The 14,200-nt window shown below is 41.4% G+C and overlaps 3 protein-coding genes across 6 annotated transcripts in view; 2 read left to right on the forward strand and 1 right to left on the reverse strand.

Annotated features, from left to right (window-relative positions):
• The window catches only part of LOC139969993 (uncharacterized), a 345,154-nt gene extending 344,186 nt beyond the window's left edge, over nucleotides 1-968 (forward strand). For all 4 annotated transcript variants that reach the window (XR_011793862.1, XR_011793864.1, XR_011793866.1 and 1 more), the window contains exon 10: nucleotides 248-968. The gene's annotated coding sequence lies outside the window, so the exon portion shown is untranslated. The remainder of the gene's footprint in view (nucleotides 1-247) is intronic.
• Nucleotides 1-14,200, reverse strand: part of LOC139969982 (uncharacterized) — a 314,878-nt gene that overhangs the window by 241,817 nt on the left and 58,861 nt on the right. The gene's annotated exons all lie outside the window — the stretch shown is intronic.
• LOC139969995 (uncharacterized) overlaps nucleotides 1-14,200 on the forward strand; it is a 958,452-nt gene that overhangs the window by 8,784 nt on the left and 935,468 nt on the right. The window lies entirely within an intron of this gene.

Below are 14,200 nucleotides of genomic sequence, written 5' to 3' on the forward strand. Positions count from 1 at the left end.
AGTTACATAGAACTGTGTTATACATGCAGTGAGTTCATATGTGAGAAACATTGTGTAGTGTAGCCAGCAATTTGACAGTCATCCGATACCCATAGCTTTAAATTTGCTATCATTTCTAATAAATAAATATATGTTGCCATACGTCTATCTAAGGATTCTAATTGCTGTCCACAACTTAAAGTAAGCTGTGGTCAGTCAACAATATTGTTGTGCCATGTTTTAACATTAACTTATGTTATGTTTTCAGTGTGGAGAGAGAGAGAGAGGGGTAGCAGAACCTGTTCAGTTGCTGTCCAATCCACTGTATTACTCTTGTGAAATGTTCCTTAAATAATATTGTAACTGAAGCTCTCTGATGCTTGCCATACACCCAGACCGGCATCACTTTACAAACTTAAGAGAATTCTTATGCGTTGAATCTTAGCCATTTATTTCTGTTAACCCTACATCTATATTATTATATATTCTATGTATCTGTTTATTCTGTTCTATGTTCTTTTCTGGTCACATTCCACCCTCATGTTTCTTGATTACTATATATGGTAATATTTTTTATTCTATCAATACTGCTGTAGTACAATGTTGGTCTTCGTTATAAATAGAAAGAATGGAGGTTGTGTTATAAACAATACTTCCTCAAGCTGCTGAGTGATAAATATATTAACATACTTTTATATGGTGTATAAGGCCTGAGACTGTATACTTCGCTTCTGTCCATGATGTAGGCCCAACCATTCATAATTCATGTTCGCCTCTATGTGGACCGAACATTAGCTTGAAAGGTAATGTTACACCTAATTAATAAGAATGTAATGAATTCCAATGATGGTTAGTTAAGGCTAATGATGTAATAAATTCCTCTTTTCCTCTTTTCTTGTTTATTATTCCCAGAAAGTTTTCCGTTGTTCATTTATACTTGTATAATTATACTTTACATATAATATAATAATTGTTAGAGGATTGGAGAATGAGAGGGGAGATGGAGAGGGTGGGGATGGAGAGGGTGGGGGATGGAGGGGTTTGAGGGAGATGGAGAGGTTTGATGGAGATGTAGGGGTTTGATGGAGATGGAGGGGGTTGGAGAGGGTGGGGATGGAGAGGGTGGGGGATGGAGGGGTTTGAGGGAGATGGAGAGGTTTGATGGAGATGTAGGGGTTTGATGGAGGGGTTGGGGAGTTGGAGAGGGTGAGGAATGGAGGGGTGTGAGGGAGATGGAGCGGTTTGGGGAGTTGGAGAGGGTGGGGATGGAGGGAGATGGAGGGGTTTGAGGGAGGGGTTGGGAAGTTGGAGAGGTTGGGGGATGGAGGGGTGTGAGGGAGATGGAGCGGGTTGGGGAGTTGGAGAGGGTGGGGATGGAGGGGTTTGAGGGAGGGGTTTGAGAGGGTGGGGATGGAGGGAGATGGAGGGGTTTGAGGGAGGGGTTGGGGAGTTGGAGAGGGTGGGGAATGGAGGGGTGTGAGGGAGATGGAGTGGGTTGGGGAGTTGGAGAGGGTGGGGATGGAGGGGTTTGAGGGAGGGGTTTGAGAGGGTGGGGATGGAGGGAGATGGAGGGGTTTGAGGGAGGGGTTGGGGAGTTGGAGAGGGTGGGGAATGGAGGGGTGTGAGGGAGATGGAGCGGGTTGGGGAGTTGGAGAGGGTGGGGATGGAGGGGTTTGAGGGAGGGGTTGGGGAGTTGGAGAGGGTGGGGGATGGAGGGGTGTGAGGGAGATGGAGCGGGTTGGGGAGTTAGAGAGGGTGGGGATGGAGGGAGATGGAGGGGTTTGAGGGAGATGTTGGGGAGTTGGAGAGGGTGGGGGATGGAGGGGAGATGAAGGGGTTTGATGGAGATGGAGCGGGTTAGGGCGTTGGAGAGGGAGGGGTGTGAGGGAGATTGAGAGGGTTGGGGAGTTGGAGAGGGTGGGGATGGAGGGGTTTGAGGGAGGGGTTGGGGAGTTGGAGAGGGTTGGGGATGGAGGGGTGTGTGGGAGATGGAGTGGGTTGGGGAGTTGGAGAAGGTGGTGAATGGAGGGGTGTAAGGGAGATGGAGCGGGTTGGGGAGTTGGAGAGGGTGGGGATGGAGGGGTTTGAGGGAGGGGTTGGGGAGTTGGAGAGGGTGGGGGATGGAGTGGTGTGAGGGAGATGGAGCGGGTTGGGGAGTTGGAGAGGGTGGGGATGGAGGGAGATGGAGGGGTTTGAGGGAGGGGTTGGGGAGTTGGAGAGGGTGGGGGATGGAGGGAGATGGAGGGGTTTGAGGGAGGGGTTGGAGAGGGTGGGGGGATGGAGGGGTGTGAGGGAGATATAGCAGGTTGGGGAGTTGGAGAGGGTGGGGATGGAGGGGTTGGGGAGTTGGAGAGGGTGGGGGATGGAGGGGTGTGAGGGAGATGGAAGGGGTTGGGGAGATGAATGAGGTGGCGATGGAGGGGTCTTGTGGGGTAGGAGGGGTTTGAGGGAGACAGAGGGGTTTAGGAGATGGAGGGGGTTGGGGATATGGAGGGGTTTGAGAGATATGGTGGGGTTGGGGAGATAGAGGGGGTTGAGGAGATGGAAGGGGTTTGGGGGATGGAGGGGACGATGGTTATAAACGGTATTTTTTTTATCTTTCCTAACAGGGTCAGTGCATTGCTCTTTACACGCAGTAGTTTAGTATTCAGGGCCGTAGCCTGCGCATGGGTAGCTGCCCTTTGAGATTTACACTTTCTAAATGAAAGTAGGCCTATGATAAATGTTCATATCATTTCTTCTGATTTAATTAGTCTGTAGTGTGCAAACTGAGATTCTAGGCACGTAGTGTAGGAATGGCGGTCAAGTAACATAAGGTTTACTTTAACTGCTCATCACGTATATGCACGATCTCTGATGCGACTACTGTTTCTGGTGGTTTTCAGAGTGAGGGGGGGGGGTCGGGCTGGGAGCAGAAGGGGATTATAATAAAAATAAAGGTAGAGAGCTCCAAAGATTTAACCTGCATGAACAGTGTAGCAGTCTTACGTGAAACTACGGTTCATAAATATACTTATTACGTATGTTTCACTGTTATCCCCTATATTAGTGCCACAATGTTTTACTAAGAATACACGGTCCACTCACTCAGCTCATTCCCCCTCCCCTACCCACAGTAGGTCCTTAGATAGTGTCATGACGGTCCCTTTTTGGAAATGACCAACCCACTCAAATTTCTTGAGAAAGCGCCTGGTACCGTATATCCGCACATCAAAGCATCGCTATGTTACATTTGGACGATATTGTTTCTCGATGTTCCTTAACTGCTGCTAGGAATTCTACCCAGGCTACGGCCCTGATGTTTATCTTTATTTTTATGATTTGTTGTTTCCGATGAAGTGAATGTGCCTAAATACCAAATAGTGCTTTTCAAATGTACTTATAATACCATATGTGTGCATGTTGTATATGTCTGGATAACTAGATAACCTTGTGTTCAAAGTTTAGATGTTTCCTTTTGGGTTTAAGTTTAAATCTGAATAATCATGATTAATGCCATAAGTTACATCAGGAGGTGAAATAGATAAGTCTTTTTAATTCAAGGCTAATCTTGTCAAATGTGACTTTTATTAAATATATTTATGAATGACACATCAATTCAAGCACCAAACAGAAGTAAACCTGAAGATTTGTAGAGTCCGACTCCTGGACCACTGGCGGGGATTCGCCCCTGAACCCCACCCAAAAAGGCTTTGCGCTAAGTCGACTCCTTCGGTTTATTCATGTTTCCTATTTATGCCCCCCCCCCCACCCAAATCTCAATTCGGATTGATGCTCCTGATCAGAGCATTTTCTATTTTAGCTTAAAGTAGCTGGTTGTGTGTGTAGCTTTATCTCCTATGCCTATATACTGGTGAACTAATCTCTGTCTAATGTTAATTTGTAGAAATAACTGATTAGTGAAACAATATGTTCGCAAAACTCGAGTCTGTCACATCTCAAAACGAAGGAAGAAACTTTAAGCAGTATTATCCTAACCAGGGGCGTATCCAGGATTTTCTAACCCGGGGGGCGCGAATTACTAAGCGGAGCGCCACCATCGGTTGGCGCGCAGCGTACAAGAAAATTCCTGGTTTTGATACCACCCAGATCACCGGAAATGGCACCTCTCGGGCTTGAAAATGACCAACCAGATGTATAGTTTTTGCCTGAGAACCTTGCATTTCCCGATAGTGTTTTTTCCATCCATAACCTTTTTGAAGATTGTCACCAGTCACAAATCATGTTCGACCTCATCTCATGTCCTGTGGATCATTGCTTTTTATAGGTGATTCAACGTCGCGGCCCACAATATCCGTCAGGCTCACTTTTCAAGGTTCCAAGCCCATCATTTGTTCAGAATTTGAAAATTCACATTTCTCGTGAATAAACTCACTTCAAAACATACCCATAATGTTGCACAAAATTTCATCTACGGACAACCAATATAGAAAACCCCCTTCAACCCCTAACAGACCGGTCAAAATTGCACGAGTAGAGGGAAGTGTGATAAAGAATGTTGCAGAGCCGTGTATAGAGAGAGTTTGGCCAACTGGCGATTTGTGACGTCACACGCAAACCATGGGCATCAAAATAGGTCCAGTTGTCGTTACCAGTTGCGCGAAACACGAAAAACACCACACACAATATATAGCAGCTTTGCACACTGTGCTCGTTGCGAACAAATGAAGCGACTCAGAATGTCAGATTTTGACAGGCATACGAGGAACAAAATGGATATCAGGTAATGAATTAGAGTATGCGTTAGTTAATGACATTTACGTTTATCTTCACACCTGAAATGCATAGAAAACTAGCTGAAAACCTGTCATTACACTTGTTGTATTTTACGCCTCATACTACTAGTCCTACTTTAGTCATACAAACGAAAAGCACACATCACAGTCCTGGCTAGGCTAGATTACAGACGCACAACTATAGCATCAGGCCTACATTAATAGATCCTTCAATTAAATTAAGTAGGCCTACACATAAAATGACAATTTATGCTTCACTGATCTTTTCAGGTTTGCCAAAAAGTAGTTGTACCAGAGGTCATTGTATTAAACTCCAGAAGTTACATAGTAGGATTAATATTCGGCATAACTTTTTCTCTAAAGTCTAATACAACTTCCCAGATAACATCATGCTAGCGGTCCACCGGCGGCCCGCCAGCTGCACCACTGGCGGTCCACCGGCGGGGAAAGCCGGCGGAACGCCAGAGATTTGGCCGGCTTTAATCCGGCGGTCCGCCGGCGACTACGCCAGAAGACCGCCGGAGAAACGCCAGCGTACCGCCGGTGTACCGCCAGTGTTTCACAAGCAGACCGCCGAAGAAACGCCAGCGTACCGCCGGTGTTCCACCAGTAGACCGCCAAAGAAACGCCGGTGAACCGCCGAAGAAACGCCAGCGTTCCGCCGGTGTACCGCCAGTGTTCCACCGGCAGACCGCTGAAGAAACTCCAGCGTACCGCCGGTGTTCCACCAGTAGACCGCCAAAGAAACGCCAGTGTACCGCCGAAGAAACGCCAGCGTACCGTCAGTGTTCCACCAGCAGACCGCCGAAGAAACGCCAGTGTACCGCCGGTGTTTTACCAGCACACCGCCGGAGAAACGCAAGCTTACCACCGAAGTACCGCTGAATTTCTGTCAGAGAGAGCCACTGGCTATCCACTAGCTAATATCCAGTGTTCTGGCCACCTGCTAGCCCAAATCTGGTATTCTGCCAGCAACCCGCTAGGCAGAGATCTTCACATGAATTGCTAACCAAATATCTGTGTTCCGGCAGAAAACTGTTTGGGGTGTACTACTAGAACAGAGCTATTGGTCTAACTGCAGATTTTGCTGAATTACACATGCGGTTACATATGAAGAAATAATGACGAACACAGTGAAATAAGTTGCTATCATTTTATTACGCCTATAAATTACAAAGCGAGAAAATGAGTTCCAGCGTTAAATATTGCAACAGCACTAAAGAAATTCACTCGTCAACTGTTTGTGGTGTAGTCCGAGATTTTCGCCCTCCCTCACAATCAGATGCATCCTTCAGAAATCTCACCACCGCCGCCTGAATATCAGTTGAAGTTGATTGTGCAGTTCCTCCGTACAGCTTCTGTTAATACAAAACACATTACACAAAACATTACATAAAAGACTGCATTCTACACAAGCAATAAAATGAAGCCAATAATGGGTTACCCGATACTCATAGCTAGAACAGTTACTACTGTTCATGTTCCACAACCATGCATCAGTTACTACTGTACTGTGCTCGTAACACAGTAACATGTGTTACAGGTGGCACGTGGCAAGTTTTTTTGTAAATGCAAATTTAAAAAAAAAAAAAAAATTAAATTATAAAATTTAAAACATTAAACATGAAAATTACTGCAAATTTTCACCTGTCTGACTCTAAGTTCAACATGTCACAGCTTTTTGATAATTACTGTGCCAACTGTAACACTAGCTATGAGTATCGGCTGGGGTCTCACATTTGGTTAAACTACATTATTCACATTTTCACACATTTACCATTTTTTCAGTGATATACGAAATATTTCCTTTGCCTTTGACAGTCACCTTCTTTCATTTTATACTGAACACATGCATTACTGTTGCAAATCCAGGTCCCATCAATTGGGAAAGAAAGTGACAATGGACTGGTCAATAAAATCATATGGTGAATTAACTTTAAAATCAATGCTGAATGCTGCTTTTCAACTGCATCTGAAACAACACATCTTACATCAACATATATTTGTAGTAACTTTTTTAAATGACCAGAATTCAATGTATATTAAAGCAAGAATTCTCGTTGAAGGGGTGTTGCATTGAAAAGTTGGCCGATCCATGAGTCAAATGCACAACCCCTTCCCCACAACTCAAGGTTCTCTTCACTGCTGCTGAAAACAAAAATGACACATATAAACTCACTTTCAATTATGTATTTCATACATGTAGCTTCGCAAAGGCTGTTTTCCCAGTGGTACATGTCCAGTTCAGTGTGGTAGCAACTGCATTTGCCAATACATCACACAGGATTCTTTTAACGCACTCCTTCAACGTGTTGCCACCAAGAATTGATAGTCTTTTCTTCTTGAAACAACAAAAAGAAAGAAAAGTTAATCAGAAACCATTCAATAATTATTATACAAACAGAAATATTCAAGTAATTCTATTTCATCCCACACGTTGGCATCTTTTGCTAATTTCTTATCAATATTTTAAGAGGAACTAGCAATGCAGTGCTGCAATGTTCCTTTCTGAGTCCAGTCAAAAACAAGATTGATTTAACAGCCCACTTTTGTAGAATGCACTGCAATGTAAAATCATTTCTGGCCAAACTCTTGTTACCTAAATGCTTTCATGTCTGTTACTACCTTAGAGTTTTAATTGTCTCCCAGGAAAAGGAAATTAGCCCCTCAGGAAATATTTTATTTTGTACAGACCACTGACACAATAAAACCTGACTTGGCTTCAAATTTATAATGATAAACTAACATTACACTCTGGGAAACTGTTTTCTGATTACTTTCCTTACACTTTTAAACTGACTTACCAAATATCTTTCCAAAGCCTTGTTTGTTTCAATAGAGTCATCCAGGTTATTAAATTCCTCCAAAGATCCCACAGGAATAGTAATGCGCTGGCTTCTAACTTAGTTCCTGAAAATCCTGATCTGGAAAAATTGATAAATTGTGATTAAATCTGCTGACTCCATCTTCCTCAAAAAACAACAACAACAGCATACTTTGGTGTTTGCATACTGCAAATTAAAATTAACAGTTAATAAGTTCACAACAACATATCGTGCAGGAGAGGAATGGCTATCTGTCGCTCCTTTATATAATTAGAATCCTTTCACTATTAACTTCAACTGTGTCATCATGCAGCTCAAAGTTGTTATCATTATTGCATGTTTCTTGTAAAATAGTGTTGACATGCCCATGAACCTCATTTTGTATTTTCCTTGTTTAGTTCGCCAGGGATTTCACATGAGTCATTTTTTCCCCTGTTAATCTACTGCAAAAAAAGAACCAAAAACAACAACCTAGAGCTCTTCATTCTGTATCCATTACTTACAATGGGCATCACCCCTTCAATTATTATTTTTTTTTTTGGAGAACTTCCTACGGTGTCCCTATATAAGGTCAAATTTACATCATCAAATACAGACAAATCATGTTATTTGTTACTTTGTCTGCAAAGCTTTTTAAACAGAATAACAACTGGTAATTACCCTCCTGCTTGTCCAAAGTTGTATCTACTTTCATTGCCATTTAATTCATCTGGGAATACAATAGAGGGGCAAAAATTGAACCTAAACTACCTCCACTAACTATGCTTTCAATGATTTATTGCCAAGGAATTTAAACAATTCTCCCACAACACTGTAAACTTTTAACCCTTAAAGTAACTTTCCATAGAGTTAAATAGTGGCATGCAATACAGACATAGCATAGAGGCAGTTCAGCTATTGGGCAAATAAACTTTACTTTAAGTGAGGATCACTTCAATGTAGGCAGTTATTTTCTTGGAAATCATGCGCAGAATGATTCACCAGAAACTGAGCACATGGAATAGACCCAACGCAAATATTTCAAATTGACAGTAGCCAAGACAAAAAGCAAAAAAACGAGATAAGGCAGCCACAGTTTTTTTAGAAGCCGAGAGGCTAGATATGAAATATTTTTCATTATCGTGTTGGTTGGTATCACCAAGGGCGTATGAACCGGGGGGCTGGGGGGCGCTAGCCCCCCAGTGAAAAATGTGGAGGGGCGTAAGTATCATTCCGCCCCCCCCCCCCCCCGCTTCGCAAGTCAGAAAACCCCTTTTCATTTCGAAATGAGAAAAAAATTCTCATTTGGAGCACCAAATTGTATCTAAGGCCAGGTGAAAATACAAAATTAAGTTTATCACTATACTCCACAGGAGTACTCATAAACTATGATGACGATGATCTATTGTTCTCCAAAATGCTTAATTTGTCACATAAACTTTGAAGCCTAAGCACTTAACCTGAAATCCAAAAAGATTTAACCACCAACCCATTCCTGATATTTAAAAACAACCATACTTATATTATTATTAATAAGGTTTTAACATTGAGTCTTTACCTTCTTAACTAGGCCTAGGGGCCTAGCTATAAACAAATAAAACAGTACATTATTTCTTAAAAGTTATGGATGACCATGATTTGTCAATACTGTAACATACCAAATGATTTAAAACTAGGCCTAGGCCCCTAGTACTAGTGTACTACTACTACTAGTAGTAACTAGTAGGCTACTAGTATAGTAATATATATTTCAGAATATGATATTTAAAATTAGGAGGAAGCCTTCCATAGTCACCTAGTAATATTTACAGTATTAACTTTCTGCAGATAACAGTTTTCTTCTAATACAGTCAGCAAACAAATGTTTCGGCATAACATTGCATAACCTAGCTATTATACAAACAACGGTCATTAGTTTACCTTTATGTGTGATCGTTATTGCTCAGCCTAACACAATTAACACCTACAAATGTAGGCTATGTGTAATTCATACACCGCGAAAGGCTTCTCATTAAGCGATACATTCTAGCCTAACGCTAGATTACGTCTAAGTTTATTTAAAAAATAGTCACTTCAAATACTTGCGAAATCAATTATGTACAACTGTCAACCCTTAGTAAGAAAAAACAGGTACATACCTCTTAAGCAAATTTGTATTTGCAGACTGCAAGTACTTTCAAAAGAATAGATCAGGATATCCAACATCGAAAGAGTTGTAACAGATTACGAAAGCGACCGCTTTTCAAACTAGCTGCTATATCTGAGGACACTGAGCATTGCGGTTTAGCGATTGGATGCCAGTTATACTAGGCTCGTTCGATCAGTGAAAAATGTTTTCTGAATTGTTTTCTCTCAACTACGCTAAATTGTTGATTAATAAATACTTCTTGGGATGGTTGAAATTTATTAAAGTATTTGGATATCGCTTATAACGTTATTGCTCAATATTTATTTCAGAATTTGAATTTGTTGAAAATATTATCCTGTAAGTTTTCCTGTGGTTAAGGGTATTACCCGCCCATTTTGCCCAAATGCTTGCCAACATTTCTTCATGTGGTATCCGTCAGACTCGTTCGATCAGTATTTTTTCCCCCTTCAAATATTATGTATGTAGTGTATGATAATATATATTACATTGGATGGTAAGCAAAGTTTAACTACTTTGAGTTAGCTCAATCTTTAATTACCTTATAGTTATTGGCGAATATAGGTTTTAGGAAAATATTATTCTGTTAATTGTGCCAGTGTGGTAAGGTAACTTCCCGCCAATTCTGCACAAAAGCTATCCAATATTTCCTCCGGCGGTACTGCTGTCGGCATTCCGCTGGACTTACAAGCCAGCTGTAATATCTATCGGTCCGTTAGCGGACCACCAGCCGTTGCCTAATAACGTATTAGTCCATGCAGCCGCACCTAAACCTGGCCTATACTAATGTACACAAAATCCAAGTATTCTTAAGTTTTCTCTCCACAGGAACAAATATATACAAAAAGCACAGGTAAAATAGTTTAATAGAAACTCATCTTTAACTAAACTTTCACATAGAGACTTAAGATTTTGGACAGACCCGATGGTCAATGTGTATGTGAGCTTGTGTAAATTGCTGAGTGACTTTCATAACATAATATTTGTGGGAAATTTTCTACGGCGTTACGCTGTCGGTCTGCTGTCGGAATTCTGCTAGGTTTTTCCAAGCAACAATGTCTATCGGTCCGTTGGCGGACCTCCAGCGTGTAACCACCGGCTTTTTTACGACGTCGATACGCTGTTGGTCCGCTGTCGGCAATACGTTGGGTTTTTCCAAGCAGCAATGTCTATCGGTCCGTTGGCGGACCTCCAGCGTGTAACCGCCGGCTTTTTTACGACGTCGATACGCTGTTGGTCCGCTGTCGGCAATACGCTGGGTTTTTCCAAGCAGCAATGTCTATCGGTCCGTTGGCGGACCTCCAGCGTTTTACCGCCAGCGTTTTTACGCCAGCGGACCGCCAGTGTGATGCGTACTGGGTTATACAAGGGTTGTGAATGGATGGAATGGTTTGCCTGAGAAGGTTGAATTGCAAGTAGTGTGAATGGGTTTAAGAATACTTTGGATGAGTACATTAAGCATTGTAATTGGGTATGACATTTGATGGCCTCGGTTTTATTCCTCTCATATAGCCTTAGGGTCCTTAATGGGGACTTGAATGTCTCTCCTGATCTTTTTTTCTACTAAACTAAACTATATACTTGAGTGTAGGAGTTAGCAATAGTTGGGAGTCTGTGGGCAAACCTAAGACTGATATTGTGGTGTTAATTTCTCAGGAATGTAGTACTAGGCTATAGTAGGTGCAACAGATTGAATGGGTCTGTCGAGAAAAAAAAAACCTGCAACAACTGAAGACTGGTGTATGTTGTAGCTTATGTATTTTCCATTAACATATATACTATAAGGTCATGTCCTTAATAAGGTTTCATGGATCACACTGACATAGTGTGCCTACTTGTCAGTGTTGTCAACTGAGCACAGGGCTGATGACATCATTCAGTTTGTTATTATGCAGACAGCAAATGGCCATAATGATAATTATTAATTGTTACTTATTCTTCATACTGCCCTTACTGGCCTTACCTGAACAGTGATGTATAAAAATGCAAGAAGTCGTTAAGCTTTCCATTTAAGAATCGTTTCAGCCTGTCCTATTTCAAACATATGATTGGCAGGTTTCCACGTTACATAGCTTATCAAAATGGAGCTGTTCTGTAAAGCAAGAAAATCACACATATGCATGCATACAAACACACTCATATATAACAATTTCTGAATATCTTTTCAGCTGCCCAAAGGTACTGGAATGCAAGCTCTGTTGGGTGAATTAAAAAACCCTCATTGTCCTCTTTTATCATGGTCAGCGTAGCTGGAACCAGCAATGATGGTGATGTGGATTTGACAGTACCTAGACAAGAATTCAATAGCTGCTTTGTGTTGAAGTGGGTTCAACTTGCTCAAGGCCATGACAGGATGACGACTAGATATTAGGATGAGTTATCTGTTGCAGAGCTCTATAAACCAGGCAGTTGTTAAAACATCCATTGGGTGACCCTCACAGTCTACCAGGCACTGCATCGCAGAAGCAAAATGAAGTGTGTGTGATACCTTCATCTTATGAGAGTGGAATGGTATCAGTGTGGCCTCTGTCAATTTGGCTTCAAGTCTTTGTTTTCTTGAAAGCTGAGAAGATCTTTCAGTGGTTTCACACTGACCTCTGTACTTGACAATTCATGTGTATTTGCCAGCTCAGGAGGAAGCCAGATTTTAAATACATTAACCAATGCTGACTTTTTTTTGGACATGTGGTACATCTGCAAGGAGGTGAAAGAAGCAGTTGGAGTTGCATGGAGTTGCGTGGAATCTTGTTGATAGTCTGGCAGTCTTATCCACAGATTATCCCAAAGCTTCTCCACATTGCCACATTCAGAACTTATTACATTGATAAACTTGAAAATTGCAGGAATCTAACGAAGCACCCATGAAGGGAATTTGTTTGAATAATTATTGAAAGCTGTGACCTTCTGATGTGACAGACTAATGTGAAATAAAGGGCAGTAGATTACCTTGTAAATGAACCTTGTTATTGTTTGATTGTATCTAATGTTTGCAAAATTTTAAGTTGCATGCTACCAATTGAAACATAATTCTTTCTCTATTAATGGGATATAAATTCTTCTCCTTAAAGGGTGTGGAGACTCCCGCACAAAGAAACGTCTCATGCCGGTTATCTGACCTAGTTTCGAATGCGGTGTAACAGAAGTGTTAGACACCACCATTGATCCCAGAAAATACACACACAGCTTGCTACCATCTGTAAATAGACATTAGTGTACAGTCAATACAAACATCACAGTCAATACCCACAACACAGTGCACATAGCAGCGTGGACATCTCAGGTCTAGATAAAAGATAACAAGGTATCAGGTTTCATTACTGTCTGCATTTTGTAGCGACACAAAAAAAACTTCACTTGCAAGCAACGGAAAGTAAACTTTTTCAGAGCGCGGCATGCGGTTTAGGGCAAGTCTTCAATACCTTTAAATATACTGCATCGGTTGTTGTCACTTGATCATTTGCTTGTGTGTGAGCTAAACAGCTTAAATAATATGTAAAAAAATAATACAAACTTTCAAATTGCCAGATATTTACTTGCTCAAAATCATTATCCAATCATGATTTGTTGCTATCCTTGAGTCCATTATTCAGATGATGAGGCAGATTCCCTTCAACTCTCCATGATGAAGGTAAAACCTTATATCTTAACCAACTGCCATTGAGTGTCCATTTGAAAGTTTCAAACACACAAGTGCATTGATTAAAACAAAGACTTTATTGCTGTAGTTGCAGGAACTGGATTTCAGTCTAGTAGTCACTCACCAGGTTTGTCTTTATCACAGTCTGCTAACTGTGGCTTTTTATGTTAGGAGTTTTTCTTCAGAGCACATGTCACCTTTGATTTGTAAAAAAAGTCCTGAAATTCAGGGAGTTAAAATTTACTGTCTAAAGATAATTTAAAAAGATTTTTTTTAACTTCAATCGTCAATGTGGGTGTCTATTAAGGGAATAAGGAGGTACTGATGCAACTTTGATAAATGATAGTTGACTGCATCCAAATTAAACCAAGGCCTAGGCTATACTTTTGAAGAAGAAAAAATTAGGCTGAATTCATGTTAGCCTAAAAAGGCTAGGCCAATGCTGACAATTAACACAAACCAAGATCATTTAACCATTTGGGCACTTGTTTATGGCATACTAAAAGGGTCTATATAATTAGGCCTGTATGTGTACACAACCCACAAGTTGCCAATGAGTATAGACCTAGCCTAACTAGTTTAGGCCTAGGCTACTTTGTTTTCCATAGACCCTAGTTTAATTGGGCCTTATACTGTGCCATATTATGTAATGTGCTATAACAGTTGTAGTAATAGCAAGAATGGTCCAGGTCTAAGCCCAGGCTTAATTTATCTTCGGGCTTAACTAAGGATTAGGGCTTTACGTGATGCCTAGAGGCTAGCCCACCCTTTTACATTAAACTAAAAGTGATACTTCTTTAGGCTAGGCATACAATAACTAGGAATTAGGATAACTATATGTGCGACTGAAACTGCCATGCCTATGATTAGAAGAGCTGGCATAATGAAATCGAATTTG

The sequence above is a fragment of the Apostichopus japonicus genome, chromosome 7 (genome assembly GCF_037975245.1).
Source record: "Apostichopus japonicus isolate 1M-3 chromosome 7, ASM3797524v1, whole genome shotgun sequence".
Classification (NCBI taxonomy): Eukaryota; Metazoa; Echinodermata; class Holothuroidea; order Aspidochirotida; family Stichopodidae; genus Apostichopus; species Apostichopus japonicus.